This window comes from Arachis ipaensis, chromosome B10 (assembly GCF_000816755.2).
Source record: "Arachis ipaensis cultivar K30076 chromosome B10, Araip1.1, whole genome shotgun sequence".
NCBI lineage: Eukaryota > Viridiplantae > Streptophyta > Magnoliopsida > Fabales > Fabaceae > Arachis > Arachis ipaensis.
This window is the reverse complement of record NC_029794.2, coordinates 96,786,926-96,795,310: the sequence shown is the minus strand read 5'-3', so window position 1 is coordinate 96,795,310 and position 8,385 is coordinate 96,786,926. Positions and strand designations below refer to the sequence as shown.

General features: G+C 37.8%; 1 long non-coding RNA gene and 1 pseudogene across 1 annotated transcript; one reads left to right on the top strand and one right to left on the bottom strand.

Annotated features, from left to right (window-relative positions):
- Positions 1,839-8,122, bottom strand: LOC107620826 (annotated as a pseudogene).
- LOC110267949 lies at positions 3,106-7,034 on the top strand. Its single transcript, XR_002355933.1, has 4 exons — positions 3,106-3,880; positions 3,951-4,032; positions 4,169-4,251; positions 6,680-7,034. It is a non-coding gene; the product is annotated as an uncharacterized LOC110267949 (long non-coding RNA).

Here is an 8,385-nt window from a genome sequence, read left to right as displayed (position 1 = left end):
TTTGGAATTAAATGAGAATAAAACCAGATATTATCTTTTGTTCCTTAGATAATTATCTTTTGGATTTTAGATATATTATCTTTTGGACTTTAGATACTATTTTATTTGGACTTTAGGGTTTAATGGGTGTCATGCTCAAATATAAATAGTGCCTTCAGGATTTTGGTCCCCAAGATACCAAAGCCGCCTCAGCAACTCTTTCCTTACTAGAAAAGTTGCAATTCAGCCGTCTAGGAATATAGAAGGCTTTGGTTGAGGAAGATCGAAAGAACCATAAGATCCAAACTCTTCCGTTAATATGGATAATTTTTGGGTTAAGAAATTCTAAAAAAATTCCAACAAAAGTTAAATGTAGTTTAAAAACCATAGTGTGGGAATAGTGTGTAATAACAAAAAAAATATAGGAAATATATATAGAGAGAACCTAAGTCTCTGTTATTTTTTTGCTTGGGTTTGAGTCATACCCTATCACAATTCCTTCAACTTGGATGTTATTCTGTAAAGAAACAGCACAGAATATCCAACTGAATTCTGTATATAATAAATGGAAACACAGAAAATCAATTTTTAATTAGTTCAAATTAATTAATTTTTTATTGTATAATTATGTTTTAAATTTTTATTTTTTAAAGAATTTAGAAGTTGCTGTTGTCATGGAAACAGGTACCTAATCTTGTGCATTTTTAGTTCTAACTTCTAACACGTCACTTCTTCTTAGTTTTATATAGGGATGGCAATGGGTAGGGTAGGATAGAGTTTGGATTCAACCCTAACCCTAACTGCGGGTTGAGATTTTTATATAAACTCAACCCTATCCGATCCGCGGGTTGAGAATATTCCAACCCTAACCCTACCTGCTTTTAACTCGCGGGTACCTGACCCGACCTGCGGGTTACAAAAAATATACAACATTATTATATAATTTGACGATAATTTAAAATAGAACTTATTTTTATGTAAAAAAAATATTAAATTATCAATTAATAATTTTCTTTTAGTGGTTAAGGATCTTTTGCATTTAGTGAGAGGTCTTTGATTCAACATCCACTTAAAACATATTTTTATATAAGTATATAATATAAATATATATAGAGTGCGGGTTGGTCGGGTAGGGTTGAGACTCAACCCGCACCCTACCCGACCCGCACGAGAACCCTACCCGCACCATACCCTAGCCGCTGCAGATTGGATTGGCAACCTTACCCGATCAAGTGGGATTGGGTTAGGGTAGGGTACATATTGCCACCCCTAGTTTCATATTGTCACACCTAAATTTTGCTATGTGCCATGCGCAGTGTTTTCTTTTCTTAGTTCTTATATTTGATCATTAATGATGAAAGACAATACAAAGAAACATGTGTGACAACTCGGGTAAATACCCATAGTCGTTCTTGAGATTCACGCAAATAACCAATGTAATCCCTAAGATCCCGATTTTTCTATTGTAGTCCTCCAGATAGACCTCCGAACACTCAAAGTGGTCTCTGGATATATTTCTGGTGATGAGTAATCACCGGAATGCTGACGTGGACTCGGTTTGCCACGCTGGAGGGCTCCCAACGGCTAGCTGAGTTGGCGAATTTCTAATTTGTATCCAAATTAATCCCTCCTATTATATTTAACCCTAAATCCCCAAATTCTAAGACACTTCATCTCTTCTTCTTGTTCATCTCTTCTTCTTCTTCTTTCAAGCATGTCATGTGAAACATAAATTATCTGGCTTGTATATACCATCAGGCATCAGGTGTTGTCTTTCTATAATAATCATGAAATATATTAGAAGTCTCAGAAGTCAGCAAGTATTTTTTTTTATGATAATATTAAACATATATGCTGAATGAATCTATGAAGAATTAAATTAGCAGGTGTGTAAATTGAGATTGGTAACACTAATTAGTGGAGAAGCCATGACCAACCTGTAACTAATAAAGTATACTGTAATATTTACTATTCAAGGAGATGATGAAGTATAATTAGTGTGCTTAGAAGTACTTACAGCTAGAGAACCGCAAACAAGAGGCTTTGGTGTTGGAATTCTAAGACAACTTAGACTACCACCTGGGATCACAGAACACTCAGGTTGAGGTCTCTGCATGTCCCTTCCAGGAATGCAGTTAAGTGAGACATCAAAACCCACATTCCTGAAGAAAAGCCTTGAACATTGTTGGATGAACCCAGAAAAGAAATTATAAGCAATAGTCAAATTTGCAAGGCTCCTCAGAGAGCATATTACATTGAGAACTCCCCAGAAAGCTTGTTATGTGCCAAGTTAAGGACTTGAATGTCTTGCAGACAAGACAATGTGTCTGGCACATGACCCATGAGAGTATTGTAGCTAACATCCAGAACTTAAATCTCAGTGAATAACCCTACTCCTTCAGGGATGCAACCAGTTAACTGGTTATTCAGGAACAGAATATCCTTCAATTTAGAACCCATGAATCCAAAACTTGCTCGGATGTTCCCACTCAACTTGTTGTTGGCTAAATTTATCACTGATGCAGGGGAATTTTCAAGATTCTGAGGAATTTCACCTTCAAATTGATTGTTGTTGAGAAACAATGCATCAAGATTCTTGTAGAAGAGTTCTTGAGGGATTGTCCCGGAGAAGTAACTGTTACTGTTAAGGTAGAAAAGGGACATGTGTAAGACCCAGAACCTTTGAAAAGTCTTTTTATGATCAAGTCTCAAATAATATAATTATTTATAGCCTTAAATTCAGAAATTATTTTATTAAAGATAATTAAGGCAAGTTTTGATTTATTGAATTTGAGATAAGTTATGATTATTATCCAATTTTATAATTATTGGATTATTTCCTATATTTAAATTATAAAGTTGGTAGTTGTGAAAAAATAAGGATTTTATATGACTTGGATTAGATAAGTAATATTTTAAATATTAATATTGCTATTTTGGGAAAATAAAGGATTTAATTATATTATTTTCAATTATTGGATTTGAATATTTTATTGAAAATAATTTGTGAAATTGATGAGCAAATAGTATTTTCTACATACAATTAGTGTTGGATTTAATGTGGGTTTTAATTACTATATTATCCACAATTTTATTAGAAATTACTAAAATGCCCCTAACCCTAATTTTGCCAAACCTATTCCCTTCCATCCTTCCTCCACGCTGCGCAGCCCAACCCCTTTCCTCACTGCCTTCACTGCGCAGCAACAACAACAACACACAAAAATTTCCTTTGTGTTCCCTGAAAGAAAAATGAAGCCGAAGGGGGAGTGGGGTGAGGAATCCACGGAGAAGGAAGGAGAGGGGGAAGAAGAGAGAGGCGGCGCGGTGGGTGCCACTGCCATCGTCGCCGCCGTTGCTAGCCAAAGGGAGAAGAAGGATCTGTTCGCGCCGTCACCACGCGGTTGCTGAGCCGTGCCGTCGCCGCCATTGCTGTCCTGTCCCTGGAACCTGAGCCGCACCTCTATCACCGAACCAGAGGAGCTCATCCTTCCTGAGTCACCACCATCTTGCCCCTGCCGGCGAGCGCGAAGAGAGAGGGAGAGCGCGACAGGGGAGACCATCGCCGCCTGGGTCACCGTCGCCGGGCCTCCTTGCCATCGCCAGTCCTGCTTGTTCTGTCGCCGGGAAACTCGTCGCTGTTGGGATCTCACCGCCGCCGTTCCTGTTGTGGCTGGTGTCGCGCCGGAGAGCCACCATCGCGGGTTGAGGCTGATCCTTTTGCTGCCGTTTCATCGTTGCTGCGGCTGAGTTACGGCCGTTGGGTCTGACCAGAGAGGAAAGTGGTGACGATGGTGGATGTTGGTGCTGGGTTAGCCCCGCCACTGCTGCTGGCCGTTCCGAGCTGCTTCGCTGTATCTGCCGCCGGAGAATGCAACTTAGTCGCCGAAAAACTCTGCCGGTAAGGATTTTAGTTGAGGTTTCTGCCTTTTTGGATTTCGAGAAGGTTTAACGCTGCGTGGTTTTTATAGTTGACCCACCGAAGCTTCTGGCCGCTGCCGGAGCTGTTGCCGGGCCTGTTCGAAATCGCAGCTGCTTCGTTTCGCTAGTTCAGTAAGTAATTTATGTTTCGAAACGCCTCGCGTTAGTATTCGTATGTGTCTGGTTAATGAATATGAGTTTTGGTAACGTGAGGTTGAGTCCTGATTATTGTATATTGCGATATGGTTATTGCGGATGTGGCTTGAAGCTGAGGTTGCGGTTGTTGATGATTTCGGGTTGAGGCGGAAAGGACTCTGTGACGCGTTTGAGTTATGAAATTTGCGTTTTGAGGTAGGGGCGCTTTCCGAAAACTATAGTTTATTATTGGAATTATTACATATGGATACTGATGTGAGATATGGTGTATTTAGTGATTGTATCTGCCTTATGTATTATTTGATTGACTCGAATGATTATGGATGTTTGTTTGGCTGAATCGTTGTGCGGCTTTGTGAAATATAATATTTTGAAGTGATTCTTTAAAGATTTGAAATCTGAGTTTAATCCGTTGAGGATTGATTTGATTTGAGTCAATTATTTGATGATGTGAAAAGTCGAATGCACTTTTGAATTCAGCCTGGTTTACTTTAATTGAATTGATCTTGGACAAATGATTTGTTACTGAACCGTTTCTTTAAAGCTTTGGAAATGAGTTAAATCGGTTGATATTGAGTTGACTTTGAAATGGTTTTCTTGAGATATGCCACTGAGGCGACTGTTGGATTTAGCTTTCTTTGAATTGATTTCTGGTTTTGAGCTGTTGAAAAAGGAATGAGAAACGGTTTAGTTGGGACCCGAACCGGGTGGCAAAAGTCCAAGTTTTAAGGGAGGTGCTGCCGAAATTTCTACAAAATCCTAGTCTTGTTTAAAAAGTTATTTAAAAAGGATTGGATTTGAGAAGTTGTATTATTTGATTTATTAAGAAAATATTTATATTTTCAAGCTTAATTTATTTAGTGAACTTTATGCCTTGAGTTTGACTTATTTAGAAATGAACTATTTTTACCGTTTGAATCATTGAAGAAGAATGATGCTCTAATATCGATTTCAATATAAAAAGGAGCTTTTAGTGATTTCAAAGGAATCTAGACTTTTGATTGAGTAATTAAGTTTGAGGCATTTTGGAAGAGTTAGAAAAATGGGTTCCAAAAAGAAACCTAAAAGTGGTTTGATTCAAATGAACCGGTTCCTTTTCAAATGAGTTGATTTTTGGACCGGGTTGGAACTTGTGATTTTGTATGTTCGGTTTCATAATAAATTCAATTTTATTTACTTGAACCGAGAATCCATGATTTTAAGAGTTTCAATGAATTTTGAGGAATTGATATAGGTTGAACTTCCCTAAAGACTTGGGACTCTACCGAGAAACTTTTGTTATAAAATCCCATTGTTGTATGGGTGATTTTGAATACTTTGAAATAAATCCTTAACTTGCCATGGTTTTGGAAGTTTTGGAAAGAGAATATCGAGAGTGGCTTTGTTTTAAACAGGGAACTCACTTTGAGTAAATTTGGCTTTATGAGCCTGAGATGATTTGAGAAATGAGATCTTTAAAGCCAAGGCTGAAAAGAGTTGAAATTTGATTTCAAAGTGAAATGGTTTGAGAAAAGTGATTTGTGGCTTAAATGCCGGTTTTATGAATTTGATGATGTTGAATGGTGGAAGTGCTGTTTTGTTATGGGCTGGAATGGCTGTATATGATTATGAATATTGGCTGGTTCTGGATTGAACCATGAGCCGGAATGGCTGTGTATGATATTGATTTATGGCTGATTGCCGAATGAGTTATGGGCCGTATGGCTGACTATGAATTATGAATTTAAGTCGGATGGCTGATATGGATGTTGATCCATGGCTGGGACTGAATGAATATATGATTGAGATACCTGGGTAGTAGCAAGGGTTGTGGTTCGTCCCACTTGCTCCAGGTCAGAGACTGTGACGCCTGGGTAGTAGCGGTAGTAGTGGTGATTCCACTTGCTCCAGGTTGAGCTTTTAAACACCCGCCTGGGTAGTAGCCGCAGTAGTGGTTATTCCACTGGCTCTGGATTGAGCGGGTAGTAGCAATGGGGTTGTAGCTCAAACCTACTTGCTCCGCGATGGGTGTTTCTGTCCATGGTTAGCTACCAGGACGTGTCGGGTTGGCTATATAACCGACAGATGATATCATCAGCCACTAGGGACAGGCATGCATCATATGCATCTATGTGACATTGTTTGGGTGTGCATATTGTACTTGGTTTGCCTTTGTGACTACTTGTGATTAAATGCTATTTGTTCTACTTGCTGTAACTGTTTGTTTGTGCTTGAACTTCCTATCTGTGTTTGCAACTGGGACTCTGTTGGATTGTGGTGATTGGTTGATGGTTGGATTGTTTGGGCCTAAGGCCGTGGTTGAAATGAGATGAGCCGATGGTTGATTTCGGTTTTGTGTTTCTGGTTTGGAAAAATATGAAAGGCTATTTTTGTTTAGCATAGATAAACATTTTTTTTGAAAGGCTTTTGAGTTTTTGAGAATTGAACGGTTCTTCTTTTAGAAAGGATTTTTAGACTTTACTTTTATTGTAAATCGTTGTTTTTGAGAAGGAGGCATAAGACGGTTATTAATCACTGGTACGATTTATCTTCACGTATCCTATTACAGTAATTTCCAAAAATCCTCTACTGAGAACCCTTTCGAGGATGATGTTCTCACCCCCCTACATTTTTTCCCTTTCAGGATATGGGCGTAGAAGTTACAAAGAGTTTATTTAGTTGTTGTTGAGATGCTCTGTATTGCTTTGGATTATTACTTGTTGTACCATCGCCTTTATCTTGATATATTCTGTAAGAGGGATAGGAATTGTATTGGTTAATGCTTGTAATATTATGTATGTATATATATATATATATGTGTGTGTGTGTGTGTGTGTGTGTGTGTGTGTGTAGGTACTCTTTGTGAATTGTTGTAAGTGTATTGTATGTACGGATGTATGTTGTATAACGAAAGTATTTTTGGAGCAATTTTGCGGTTTAAAGTTTTAAACAGGCTCATATTTTAGTATTAAATAGTATAAGTGTCGTCGTAATGTCCGAGCTATCAGAGTTGCGCAGCCGGAAGCGTGAGCTTTGGTAGTTAGGGTGTTACAACATGTCAGTGAGTAAAGATAGCTCTTTGACAAGGGTTCCTTGGAGATTTGCATGGTTGAGATCTATGCTTACAACTACAGTGAATGCTGATGCAGATGCACCCATTTCATCTTCAGTAAAATCACAAAAAACCCCTTTGTAAGAACACACATTTGGACCAACCCATGTTCCTAGAATTTTCTTTGGGTCATCAGTGATTGCAGATTTTCATGCCTGTAGCGTTGTGTAAGCCCCATCCAGCTTTGATTCTGAAGAAGATCCAGAGGGTTGTGGGTTGTTAATCCCTCCCCCAACCCAAATCACTCCTCCTCCACCACCATTGCCAACACCAACACCAACACCAATACCTATAGTGTCTGATATATGCTTGAAAGAAGAAGAAGAAGAGATAAACAAGAGAAAGAGATGAAGTGTCTGAGAATTTGGAGATTTAAGGTTAAATATAATAGGAGGGACTAATTTGAGTAGAAATTAGAAACTCACCAGCTCAGCTAGCCGTTAGGAGCCCTCCAGCGTGGCAAACCGAGTCCACATCAGCACTCCGGTGATGACTCATCACCAGAAATATACCCAGGAACCACTTTGAGTGCTCGGAGCTCTATCTGGAGGACTATAATGGGAAAATCGGGATCTTAAAGATTACTATGAGTATTTACGTGAATCTCAGGAACTACTATGGGTATTTACTCGTGACAACTCGTTAATTTAATTTGTTATCTAGATTGTCTTAGAGGCATGTTAATATCCGGAAATAAAATTATCCCCTGGTGAGTGAATTAAAGCTTCGAAAGGTTCATTTGTTACCAAACAATAAGACAAGATTTTTGAGCAATTTTGTGAAAGATTTGTAAGTGAGTTAATATTTAAATTAGTTTTTAAAATTGTACTCATACTTTAAATTAGTCTTTAAGTGCCACATGTCATTTTAACCACTTCTTATATTTAATTTTTTTTTTCAACTGAGACTTAACTCAATTGATTAAACCATTTGTCTCTTAATACACTGCACTTAGGTTCAAACTTTGGTAAGTACACCAAATATTGAATATAAGTGGGTGAGAATGTAGTCGAGATGTGTTGTGAAACTTAAGATTGAGGTTATCCAATTTATTTAAAAATTGTTTACGTATTATAATATGATTTGTCCATGTTATTAACATGTTATTATTGCATGTGATTTAATTTAGTTTTGCATTTTGTTAAGTGACTTAATTTAATCCATAAAATTAAAAGTTATAAATCAAAGTAATCCTTAGATGAATTTTTTTTTATTTTTTAAAACTTGCTAAGTTTTTG